This window comes from Crinia signifera, chromosome 4 (assembly GCF_055691185.1).
Source record: "Crinia signifera chromosome 4, ASM5569118v1, whole genome shotgun sequence".
In the NCBI taxonomy this organism is placed as follows: Eukaryota; Metazoa; Chordata; class Amphibia; order Anura; family Myobatrachidae; genus Crinia; species Crinia signifera.
In genome coordinates, this window is record NC_139220.1 from 102103128 (window position 1) to 102115921 (window position 12794).

The window sequence follows — 12794 nt, forward strand, 5'->3', positions numbered from 1 at the left end:
CTTCTATTGCCGTTCTTATGCCAAATGTCTATTCTTAACAAAACCAAGCTGATTGGGGGTTAGCAAATCTGGAAAAATAATTTATGTTGGGTAACAAGGAGATTGTCTATGGATTAAATGATATAAATTAAGTAAAATTGGACAACGATCACGTTTAACTATTTTAAAATATTCGCTAGTATACCCATGCTGGTCCGGAGCCTTATTGGCTACCAGGCCTGAGATTTTATCTTGTAGTTCCTCCATAGATATATCCTTAACTAGTATACCCATCTGATCCTCCGTTAACTTGGGTAGGTTTGCTTTATTCAAAATAATTGATCAGATATTGGGAATGAACTATATAGACTCTCGTAATACGATTGAAAATTAGTTAAGATATCAGAAGATTGAGTATATAATACATGTTGTGGGGTTTTTGATCATAGAAATAGAATTCAGTTTTTGGCCTAATTTGGACATATTGGCTAGCAATTTACCTGGCTTCTTTCCCCATTAAAAAAAAAAAATTTTTCATATAATCCAATTTATGTTTAGATTGGGACAACAAGTAAGTCTTCAGAAGAAGTCTGGCCTGCTTATAGAAGATAAAGTTATCTTCTGTTGGAAAATCCACATATTGTTTAAAGGCGGAGGCCGATGCCTCCTGGAAAATGCTAACTTTAGCTCTTTCTTTTTTACATTTATTTGAAATATAACTAATAATATGCCCCCTCATCACTACCTTAGACGTTTTCCAAAATAATGTCAAATTATCTAAAAGAATATTATCATCAAGAGATTCATTCCATTTCTGAGACAAATATAGTTTAAAGTCTTCCGATTGTGACAAATATGTTGGGAACCGCCAGGCAATTAAGGAGGGTCTAAGTAAGGGATAGGCTATCGATATGATATACTGATAGGAGCATGATCCGATACCACAATGTCCCCCAGAGACGACTCCAGAATTTGTGAAAGCATAGAGCCCTCTATTAGAATATAGTCGATTCTTGACAGTGTTCTGTGTACCGGTGATAGATGAGTATATGATCTATCACAGGGATTTAACAATCTCCAACAAGCCATTTAAAGATTTAAATCTATTCACTATGTTCCACATTGGAGAAAGGTTACCTGGGGGGGGTGGGGTTTCTTTATTAGGATCATCCACTGAATTAAAATTCCCCCCTACTATAAGATTCGATGTATACCTATATGTCAAAAATTGTGAAATCTCAGAAAAAAACTATTGTGGGCATAAACATTTACCCATGAGATAACAATATCTAAAAACATAGATAGATATTGATATGATAAAATATCATGTAAATCACGACTTAAAAGTATTGCCATTCCCCTTGACCTAGATCTAAAAGGGGCAGAAATACATTCCTGTATCCAATTATCCCTCAGGGTTGAATCATCTCCAGCTCTCCAATGTGACTCCTGGGAAAATAAAATTGACCCTTTGCTCTTTTCAAATGTGCAGTAACCCTTTTTCTCTTTCTAGGGGTATTGAGGCCATCCACATTCCATGAGATGAACTTGAAAGAAGATACATGATTAGCCTCTTTTGAGGTCTGTAATAATGTAGCCAATTTTAACCTATTCCCTTGAGGGGATCAGTGTCATACCTAAAAAAAAATCCTATAATGAAAAACCCCTCCCTGACCCAGCCCACAGGGAGAAGCAACCCCATATTAACCCCTTCAGTGTTTTTTTAAGGGAGCGCTCCCCACTGGGCTAGTTTTTTAGGGGGAGGGCTCAGCAGCGCTGCCCAGCCCCGGGAGACAGCGTGTCTCCCAGGGCCGGGCAGCACTGCTGAGCACTATGTCAGTCTCTGCCTGGCCCTGCCCCGTCGACACGCCTCTGCCCCCGGCAACCCGTCGTGTCAGTACCCGGCACTGCAGGCTGTAACACAACAGCTGGGGGGGTGAGGAGGAGGCGCTGCGGAGAGAGTCGGGCAGCACAGAAGCTGTCTCAGTTCAGTGATCAACTCAGCAGCGCTTCCCGTCGCTAAACATTGGCAATCCCAAGAATTTTCCGGGCTTGCAAGTCAGGGCACTGAAGCATAGCCTGGAAAATTCTCGGGATTTCCACTGAAAGGGCTAAACTCCGCGCGGTATGTCCCCCAGCATACTCCCTTTTGAGCAGGGTATTTCCACCTTACAATCCATAAAAAGATGGAAACATCATACAAATAATACACAGCCAAGATTCTGTCCAAAATTTAACAAGTAAATGTCTCTTAAGAAATTGCCACTAAATAACATTTTTTAAACTTTTTCCTCCAACATTAAGGGTGGCCCCTACCCAACAGTAGGTATCAGTGGTGTAGCTAGGGGCCACGGTGCCCGGAGCAAGGGTATATTTTGTGTGTGTCCCCCCAATTTGTAGTAGGCTGGGCTCTTGCGTGGTGAAAAGGGGGCGCAGCCTAACATTATACCACATACTGTAATGCTCGTTGCACATTTTAGCGAACTTTGAAATACCAATTACACATAATGCCACATGCTGTAATGCCATACACATAAGGCCACACATGCCCATTACATACTATATAACAAACCATAATGCTAATTACACATTTGACACATAAGTGCCACATACCTACATGCTCATTGCTAGGAACTTCATGCTCGATTCCAGGGGCTTCATGCTCGATGCCAAAGGGAGATTGAAATTGCTGGTTGCCAAGGGAGACTAAAATTTCTCGTTGCCAAGGGGGACTGAATTGTGCAGCAGCCAGCTCCCGGCTCCCCGCTGTGCCTGGCTCCCCGCTGAGCCTGACTCCCCGTCGATATTTTCAATTCAAGTCTCCTGCTGGACTGTTAGCCAATAGGCGCTTGCAGTCCAGTGGGAGACATGAATTGAAAATAGTAGCGGGGGAAAACTCGTCATACGGCACAGCGAGGAGCCGCGAGCAGGTGAGCTGGCAGTGCAGGCGCGGCTCCGACGCCCTCTGATCTTCCGGCGCCCGGAGCTTGTGCTCCGTCGGCTACACCCCTGGTAGGTATGCGACCCTGATATAAACCAACAAACAATACTTCTTCAGTAAACAGACCCTTTATAAAAGAAGCTGCAATTACTTAGTCTGAATAGCCGAACACCAGAATATAACAGATCACACACAACTACATAGCAAAAGAATGCCAAATACCTAATGCTCTGAGACATTGTGGCAATATCATGTACCGTTGGACACCTTTTATGTCAAAAGCACAAGCGGCAAAGATGCAACTTTATTTGAACGATGCCACCATATGTAATTTTACGCTGTACAGGGGGCATTACTAAGTGTGTGGGGTATGACATATTGTGGATTCTATACTGTCATATAAAAATGGGACACCATTACATATGTTGTGGCTGCATCATCTTGATTACTTGTCCATGCCTCTTTGGCAGTAACAAGTCCCAGAATGGCTTATTAGTACCCATCATTAATCTCAGTGCCATACTTTACATCTGTATACCAAACTGGTTGCATTTTAAAATGACCCCATTCTCCGCAACAGTAATATATGCAACAACAGTGTCCTGGAGATCACAGGAGTTATATATACAAACTGGGACTAAAATTGGAGATTTGCTCTATCTGGGAGGTACTTGAGGATGATTGATGTGAACAAGGGCTGAGACACTGTAGAGCCAGGTTTAGTCAGAAACAGAGAAGTAGAGTGTTTATTCACCAAACTGTGACCTATGACAAACTTTGACCCTATTACATATGCCCAGAACATGATAGCTGAGGAGCTTATAGACAGGTCTGTCAATCCCTGCTTTGGCTGGAGAGTAGGCTTTTGTAAGAGACATGAGGTGTATAGAGTAGACAGTGTGGGGAGTGGGGTGCTGCTGAGCCATTTGAAGAGTCATGCCAAAGACGTAGGCCTAATTAGAGAGTTCTGAAAATCCAATTTTGACTGCTTCTTTGTATGCAGCAATATCGAGACAATATGATAATGCGGCAGCCATTGAGATTTTTAAAGAGTTGTTGGGCTATATGCAGCAGGAGGGTCCAATCGGTCTATGGGGTACCTGCGGCACTTCCACCGCCCACAGCAACTTACAGGTGCCCTAGGCAAATGTCTAAAGCTGCCTAGTGGTGGCGCCGGCCCTGGCCGTTAGGCCACGCCCCCAATTTGACGCTTTGGTTGCATGCCCAGCAGCTCAGAGAGCTGCTGACTGTGCCCCCAGCCCCTCTGCTTGCAAGAATAGACACTGGAATGTCCCAAAAAAAACGTGACGTTCCCCCGATAAGCGGGACAGTTGGGAGGTATGCTATCATACAGATGCCGTAACTCAGACAGCAGATGTTCATGCAAGCGATCCTTGAACACGGCAAATGATTGCACAAGCATGCTGGAGGTATCTCATAATAAAGGATGGCTCTTGTGTCAGCATCATAATTTAGCAATAGCGGCAGTGGCAACCATTGCAGCTGCTACTGCACTGTGTCCATCGCTGAATTACCCCCAAGGTTATTAATAAATGTGAATGGCACTTGTAAATTACAATTAAACATGGGAACAAATTAAATTCAACTGCTATGTTATGAGAGCATACTGTATATCTTACTTTACTTCTATACATATTTTTATAATATAAACTATATTGTGTAAGAGCACTTTAACACATTTCTTCATGCCATTGCCTGTTTATGTTCTATGAGCTTGTCAGCCAGCAGGTCACATGACAAGTATAGAGACAGCAGTAATGACACTGGGAAAGTCGGACGTGAAGATGACAAAGTGTCTGCAGTGATTTTGATAAGGAGCCAGCTGGATATTTCCTAGAGCTGGCAGAATGGTTTAAATATCTATTTCATTGCTGTGTGAGGCATATGAGCAAGAGCCTTCAACAGATACATTGTAACAGACCCAGATCTTTAAATAAATTGAGTAATGCTAAAATATGAATAAAGACTTAATTAAGATATGTGGCAGTGTTGAAATTTTACACTGTGGACTATTCCCTTGGCAGTGTTCTGCAAGACCTTAGGAGTCAGGATAGTAGAGGGAAGGTCATCCAAGGACGCAGACTCTGACCTCCCCACGCCTAATAAATGAGGATGAAGCACCTGTTTTCTGGAATGTTGCCACCCTCTGCCCCAAATGGCCAATTCTGTCAATTGGGCTGTGGCTCAGGGGGCACTGTGTGATATTCTGCTCCTTATAGCTTAGATCACTTACTCTTCCATGGTCCAGGGGACACCGAAAAAAGATGTTAGTCTTCAGGACTTCTCAGAACGTACATAAATATGACGATCAAATAAAGAGATCAGGGACTAAGTAAAAACCAGAACCGGATCGGACCATGAAACGCCACACCAGACATCAAACTTTGCATTCTGGTCCGGGGGGTTTCATGTCCAGTTTTTACTATATCCCTGGACCATACAGGGAGGCTTTATTCGCTCCCTCCTCCTCTTCCTGGTTACAGGTGTCACAGGAAGCCCCACCGGACAGGACACCCCTGGACATGCACCCCCCGGACCGGACACTACAAGCTCTGGAATGAAAGAGATTGATGAATGGAGCCTGTCCGGTCTGGCGTTCCAGGCTACTGTCTGGTTCCTGTGTTTACCCATACCCAAGAGATCCCATGGTATAAACTTCAGTTGCAAAAACTGAATTGCAGCTACTACATCATGTTGCCTTTTGACAATTGTGGGCCTATTTATTATTGAGAGTATAAACAAGAGCCCAGATGTAGTTGAACTTGTCAAGCTGATTCATGGCAAAATGCAGCTTTGCCACACTATGAATACAGAAACTGTGGCCAGGTTTTGGCTTTGAAGTAATTTGTACTGCAGCCCCATACACCTGGAGAGGTATATCAAGGGTGTACATGCTATACCATGTACCATGCGAGCCATGCGAGGCACGTGTTGCTACGTTTCAGTGTCCATGTCACCTGTGTCGACATTTGTAAACATGTAGACCTTTTGACTGTCAACCTACCCCCATGTCAACCTATTGACCATGTCAACTTAATGACCCTGTCAACCTTCTCCATGTTGACCTAGACTCATGTCAACCTTCCTGCATGTTGACCTAAATACATGTCAACCTAATGACTGTCGACCAACATGCTGGTGAGCTAATGATCCATACCCCTCTCCACATGCTTGCATACAGTGAATGGCTGATTGGTGAATAACTCTAGCCATCCACCAATCAGCATTCTAATGCTGGGTACACACCAGCACGATCCTGCTCGTGAGCAGGTCGTCCCAGGAACGTACGACCCGCTCACGAGCTGAAGGAGCCGGCACAAAAAAAAACCCTGATGTGATTGCGATCCGATCGCGACCCGCACCCATTTCAATGGTCGTTTCTCAGATCCTATCCGCACATCGGATCGGGGTGGGTCACATCAAAAGGGCAGCGAAATGGCCCAAAACATGGCCGATTTACATACAATCGGTTGAGATTGTATCTTAATTGGCTAGTTTTGGGCCGTATCGTCCTGGTGTGTACCCAGCATAACAGTCATTAGCTGTTTGGTTGGAAACTAGGAGTCAGGTAAAGACAGCTGGCCGGTCACTCTGTGTCCATCACAATCAGAGCAGTCAGACAGTGTACCAATAAACTCTGGAGGCACTGGCCTGGGGCAAATGCCTCAGCTCAAATGCCCCGTAGAATCAATGGCCCCTGGGCTGGGGCACAGTGAGCCCATATGTCAAGATGGCCCTGTGAATAATCAGTGTCACCTGTGTTGAAATATTTAATTTATAATAGAGGAATTTCAACACAGGTGATTGCAATCATAGATCAATGGATAATGTTGGGAAGTATGGGTAAGGACTGACTGGGTTAACTACTTGTAACAATATGCTATTATGAAATGTTTCCTGTAAATTATGAACATAATGTATAATAAAACTGTGGTTTTAGTAGAGGTTTTATGAAATTATATTCTCTGCTATAAAATCCAGTACATTATAGGTGATGGTATGTATGTGATAACATGTGCTTAGCCATTTGGCAGCACGGATGGTGTAATGGTTAGCATTACTGCCTCACAGCACTGATGTCATGGGTTCGATTCCCACCATGGCTCTAACTGTGTGGAGTTTCTATAGTTTCCCACAACCCAAAAATATACTGGTAGGCTAATTGGCTCCCAACAAATTAACCCTAGAATGTCTGTGTGTGCGTGTACATGTGGTAGGGAATATCGATTGTAAGCTCCACTGGGGCAGGGACTGATGTGAATGGTCAAATATTCTCTGTAAAGTGCTGCATTATATGTATGCGCTATATAAGAAACTGTTAGGTACTTATGTATTATCTGGGCTCCCATGTTAAATGCACCCCATTTTTTCATACCCCTACTATCCAACTACGCATGGATATGATTTTATATAGTGTGGCGAGCGCAGCGAGCCACCGTGCCCGAAGTGTGGCGAGCGGACGCGGTCTCATAAGAAAAACGGGTGCCCAGGTTTGGAAAAACGGGTGCCCAGATATTACATAAGTACCAACTGTTAATAAATAAATAAATAATAAATAATTAGCCAGGCACACATCTGGAAGTGTCATAAATGGAACTGCCAACAGCTTCGTGCATTTACTGATAACACAACTCCATGTTCCATAAAAGTGTCTTCCTATTAAAAACCAAACTGAAATGCATTGTCTGACAGTGTGCAATGAGGTCTGCCAGCAGTGCAAGTGTTAATAATAGTAAAGCCTATTCAGTTGGTTGGCTTGAGTACACATGTGACAGCCGAGAACCTGCCTGTGCTCTCTGCTAGCTGTGTGCATAGGAATCTGCAACAAGAATGCAGAACCACCAGGAAACCTTAGGAAGAGCTCACTGACAGGTAAGGATGCTATATGGTTCTAACCTAGGATATACGGTGCAGATACAGAGACAACCTGCTACAGCATTGTTACATCTGAGCTGGGATTACAATGTATTGTCTGTGGATATCTGTAGTTACATTTTCCTATCATTCTGATTGAATAATGAGCTGAGTCAGAGATATACAATGTTATTCATAAAAAACCTCTGTAAATGAATTGAAAGGTAAATGTGTAATTATATTTATTCGGACTTAGTTTCTTTTATGTGTGTATCCATATTTTCTATTACTGCATTTCTGCAAAGCCCTGTTTGAGTCTCTCAGACTGTTCCCCTTGTGATATATTAGCACAGAAAGCATCTGGTCTTTATGTAGAACAAGCAGCCAATCCATTAGTACAAGTGATAGCGCTGCTGCTGCTGCTGCTGCTGCTGCTGTATGTGTACTTGGTCAGAATCAAAGAACAAAACCTCCATTAATATTCTGGAAGGTTCCGTCTAATTCTACTTTTAAAGTGAGATTATTTTTTAAGCGACACGTCCATGCTAATGTAATGTAAAGCAGTTTGTTTGGCTTTACACTGTATGTAAAAGCATACTACTGTACCTTCATAATGAGCGAAAAGCCAGAATCTAGTTTGTTCTTCAGTGTAAAGAATTCTATAGCAATCTTCATTATGTCTTTTATCTACAGTAAAGGTGGGTTTGTGTCTGAAGGTAAATTCAGGATTCAAAATGATTCATTTTCATTGTTGTAGAATTCACTATAATTGCAGAGTAAAAGAGGCTGTTGCAGTACAGTGTAAAATCTGATTTGCTTTCATGCTCAGCACATGTTCTAGCCCTAGATATTTCTAAGGGGGTTGAGAAATCAAGGCCAAGCCCCAACATTTTGATGGCATATTGAATGAATCTCCAGGTGTAGGAGCTAATTACAGTCCTCCCCCCACTTTGGTTACTGAGTAGTACCATCCCTAGTAGCATCACTTGCTCATATGAACATGGCATTTCATATTACGTCATTTACAAAGCACACGCCAATTATAGCCAGAAGAAGTCTTCTGCACCAGTGTGCCTCAATCAATGATCATGAGAATGAGGAAATATCAGGGCATTCTTCATTACAGATAACCGTGTGTGTGTGTGTGTGTGTGTGTGTGTTGTGTTGTTTATGCATGCTGAGAGTAAAGCCCCCTACACACTAGACCTGTGCGAACGATATTGTGTGTACGCACTAAACAATATTATTAAACAATATCATCAGTGACAGCACCCGCCCCCACTTCTGAATGTCTTGACGATATAGTCATGCAGCAGACGACGGGGAGGCATTACTGATTTGTGGGGACATGCCTCATCATCATCATCAATAAATGATTTTTTAACGCTACTGGTCAGAAGGGCCGAAATAAATAATATTATTATTTTTTTAAATCATCTGCTTTAGCGTGAAAATGCGCTTTTAAGCAAATGTTTACAGAGTTTAAAAGTATAGGATAAGACCTGGTCTCTGATAGGTCTGATGGTTACCTTGTATATGATTTGGAATGGCTGTACACCCCTCTGAATATCATGGAAGACCCATAAACAAATCTGCGCTCCAAACTCTACAACCCTACATTGTCGATACTACTTTGCAAATAATTGTATCTTATGCACCTAGGCATGTATCTATGTAAGTTTACCTAAACATTTTGAGACAAGTCCAAAGGTGCTTTAGGAAGTTTTGTTACAGGTACAGAGATTATGAAAGCAGTAGGATTTAGCCAATCAACTACAACTGGTTTTGCCAAAATCATAACTGTAAATGCTTAAATTAGGAATTACGGAAGATCCAAAGGGGATGTGGTGCTTGTAGATGCCCCAACAGACTGATGTAACGTGCCCAGGGCTATGATGGCTGATATAGGGCTTGATTCAGAGATGTACTGTACACCATGCCGATATTTATGGAGTTGATTGATTATGGTTCCACTGTGCATGTGTCATGTTTGCACTGCACAAGTGCCAAGGCACCCTAGCCACAGGGCTATCTTAGTGTATAGGCTTAATGGACAGCAGCCCAAAGGACTCCCAATTCTAGTGGCCTTAGAGCAAAGGCAGACTGGGCTGTGCGGATCGGCCCCCTGAGAATCTTGGGAGGCAGAAGAGAATATCAGAGTGGCCAATTAGCAATCTCTTCCTGCAGCCTGATGGTGAATGGCTATCCGAAAAGGGGGCGTGGCCTCGAGAAAATGGGGCGTGGCCTCACGGGGTGACGCGAAATCCGGCCACGCCCCTGTTTTCGCCGCTCGTCGTAATATAACTTCAGCCTCGTCGCTTCTTAGGAGGCACTGGCAATTCCCCCACACACACACACCAACCAACCCCCCCCCCCCCCCCCGCCCGCCCGTCTGTCCGTACTTACCGCTCGCTGGCTCTGCAGGACTTCATGCTCGGATGCTCCACTCAGACGCGCAGAGATGGCAGCTGCTGGATAGGAAGAGGACGTCACTGTGACCGCCCAGCAGCTTGCGCACATACGCTGGAGGCACAGTGACGTCCTAGAGAGCGTGGGGGCGTGGTTTATATCTCCCAACTGTCTCGGGAAGCCGGGACTGCGGTAAGCAGTACCGGGACGACGGGACATCGGCCGTAAATCGTGAATGTCCCGCCGAATCCGGGACGGTTGGGAGGTATGTGCAGGACTGCAGGAGGGGCATGTTTTGATTTGTTTTGAAGCAAAATTACTATTGATGGGTGGGTAGGAGCCCCAGTACATTGGATTGCCCAGGACCTACACTACTGTTAAGATGGCCCTGCTCACAGAGTAGATTTCTTCACAAAGTGATTGACAGTCAGGAAGCATTTGGGGGAGATAACGGGAGTGGTGGGTGTGTCGGCTTTTCTCTGCCTACAACTGTGATCCTGTATACAGAAAACATGGTGCCAGCATCTCTGACCCCCCCCCCCCCCCCCCCGCCCATTCTGAATGGCCATATGGTTACTCACAAAGTCAATTATTGAAGGGAATTCGACTGTTTATAAGCAGTCACTTGGATTTGCTAAGCTGATTGTGGGCTTTTCATTGTATTTCCAGGCACTTACAGCATTAGCATATTTTTGCACATGAGCTGTGTACAGGATCACAGATGTGAATGTATTAGTGGCATCCCTGAATCAGGTCCGTAGTGCAGTATTTGCATTGCTTGTATAGTAGCATGTGGTGCTGTATAGGTAAGAATGCTGTAGGTGTCTGAGAGTTCAGGTTTTTAAAATGATTAAAATGTAAAACATGGCATGTCCAAGCCATATACTATGTCCTCACAATGGGGTTTATTCTAGTTCATTCTTTCTGACAAAATCCTTCTTAGATGGACAAAACCATGTGCACTGCAGGGGGGCAGATGTAACATGTGCAGATAGAATTAGATTTGGGTGAGTTATTTTGTTTCTGTGCAGGGAAAATACTGACTGCTTTATTTTACACTGCAATATAGATCTCACTTTGAAGAAAAACCCCACCCAAATCTAATTCTCTCTGCACAAGTTACATCTGCCCCACCCGCAGTGCACATGGTTTTGTCCATCTAAGAAGGATTTTGTCAGAAAGAATGAACTAGAATAACCCCCAATATGTGATTGGTATAAATACATAACACAAAATGTTATTATCCGTTTCCACTTCACAAAGGGATTTTACACGACATCTGAGCAGACTGGGATTTGGGATGCAGCACGCAATGTCCAGATGGGGATCCGGATGATAGGTGGACACCATGTGGTTGACATGCACAAAATCTACATACTGTAGACAAAAGGTTGACATGGTAAAATGGTCAACATGGCAATGGAAATATCAAAATTAAGTTTATAATTTTTTTAACTTTGGCATACTTTACCGTTCCGATTGAGAATGGTAAACTTTGCCAAGTTCTGTTGAAAACGACATGATTGAAGGTGCCCATACACGTTACAATTATTGTATACAATATTGTATACAATATTGCATCTCATCCGATCTCTGTTTTGAGATGAGATCAGATGAGATGAGATCTAGTACAAAAAGTATGTGCAGCACATACTTTTTGTACTAGATCTCATTTTATCTGTTCTCATCACAAACCCGAGATGCGATGAGATGCGATATTGTATACAATATTGTATACAATAATTGTAACGTGTATGGGCACCTTGAGGCATATTGCGCAAATCATGGCGAGTGACACAAGCATGGTACACTAATTTGGGGTCCATGTGCTGGCATCTAAAAATTGGCACCAAAAAAAGTACATGTCCAGCTGCATGGCGGAAAAGCACGAGCTTTGGTGTACTCTTCCTATATAAAATCAATCTCCAAACAGAGAAAAGCAGCATGTGTATTAGGAGCAGCCCAAATTAATATAAACCCTAGGTAAGGCTAATCTGTATTGGATTGAGAAATGTTTTACTTCTTGAAATTATCACGTGCAAGATAGTTGTTCTTTACTATTTACTTATAATTAGTTAAAAGCCTGTCAAAATGGGATTTACTTTCACTTTAAACTGTGACTGTTTTTACTTTCATTTTGAGCGGTGACAGTTTTTAGCACACAAGCTCTCCACCCCAACCCCAGTCCCTATCTGCTCCTACCTGTAATCTCTGTCTCCACAGCTCCCACTTTCCATATCCAGCAAGTTTGGAACAGATCAGTGTCCCTGCAAAAATTGCTTTCACTTTTACAAAATGGAGTAATTTGGTCCATTGAGCGGCATTTCGTGGTACTTCAACTCATAGAGCTGAGGAGTAGTTAGCCTTTTATTTATATAGATGTGTCACAAAAATCTGCTGCACCATACAACCGCTTAGTATCATAGGGGTAATTCAGACCTGATCGCATGGCCGCATGTGCAGCGGCCAGCAATCAGGTAGACGCCGCCCTGCTTTAGTGAAATCCCACCTTGCATATTAATGTGCGAATGGATGTGTACACAGTGTGAAGACTTTGCAGTCTAGCGAGTATGTCCCAAATTCTTCAAAA

The 12794-nt window shown here is 43.2% G+C and overlaps 1 long non-coding RNA gene across 1 annotated transcript in view; it reads left to right on the forward strand.

The window, feature by feature from the left end:
- The first annotated feature begins 7661 nt into the window (after window positions 1–7661).
- LOC146074214 (uncharacterized) overlaps window positions 7662–12794 on the forward strand; it is a 38496-nt gene continuing 33363 nt past the window's right edge. The window contains exon 1 of the long non-coding RNA XR_014473387.1: window positions 7662–7813. This is a non-coding gene — a long non-coding RNA (uncharacterized LOC146074214). The remainder of the gene's footprint in view (window positions 7814–12794) is intronic.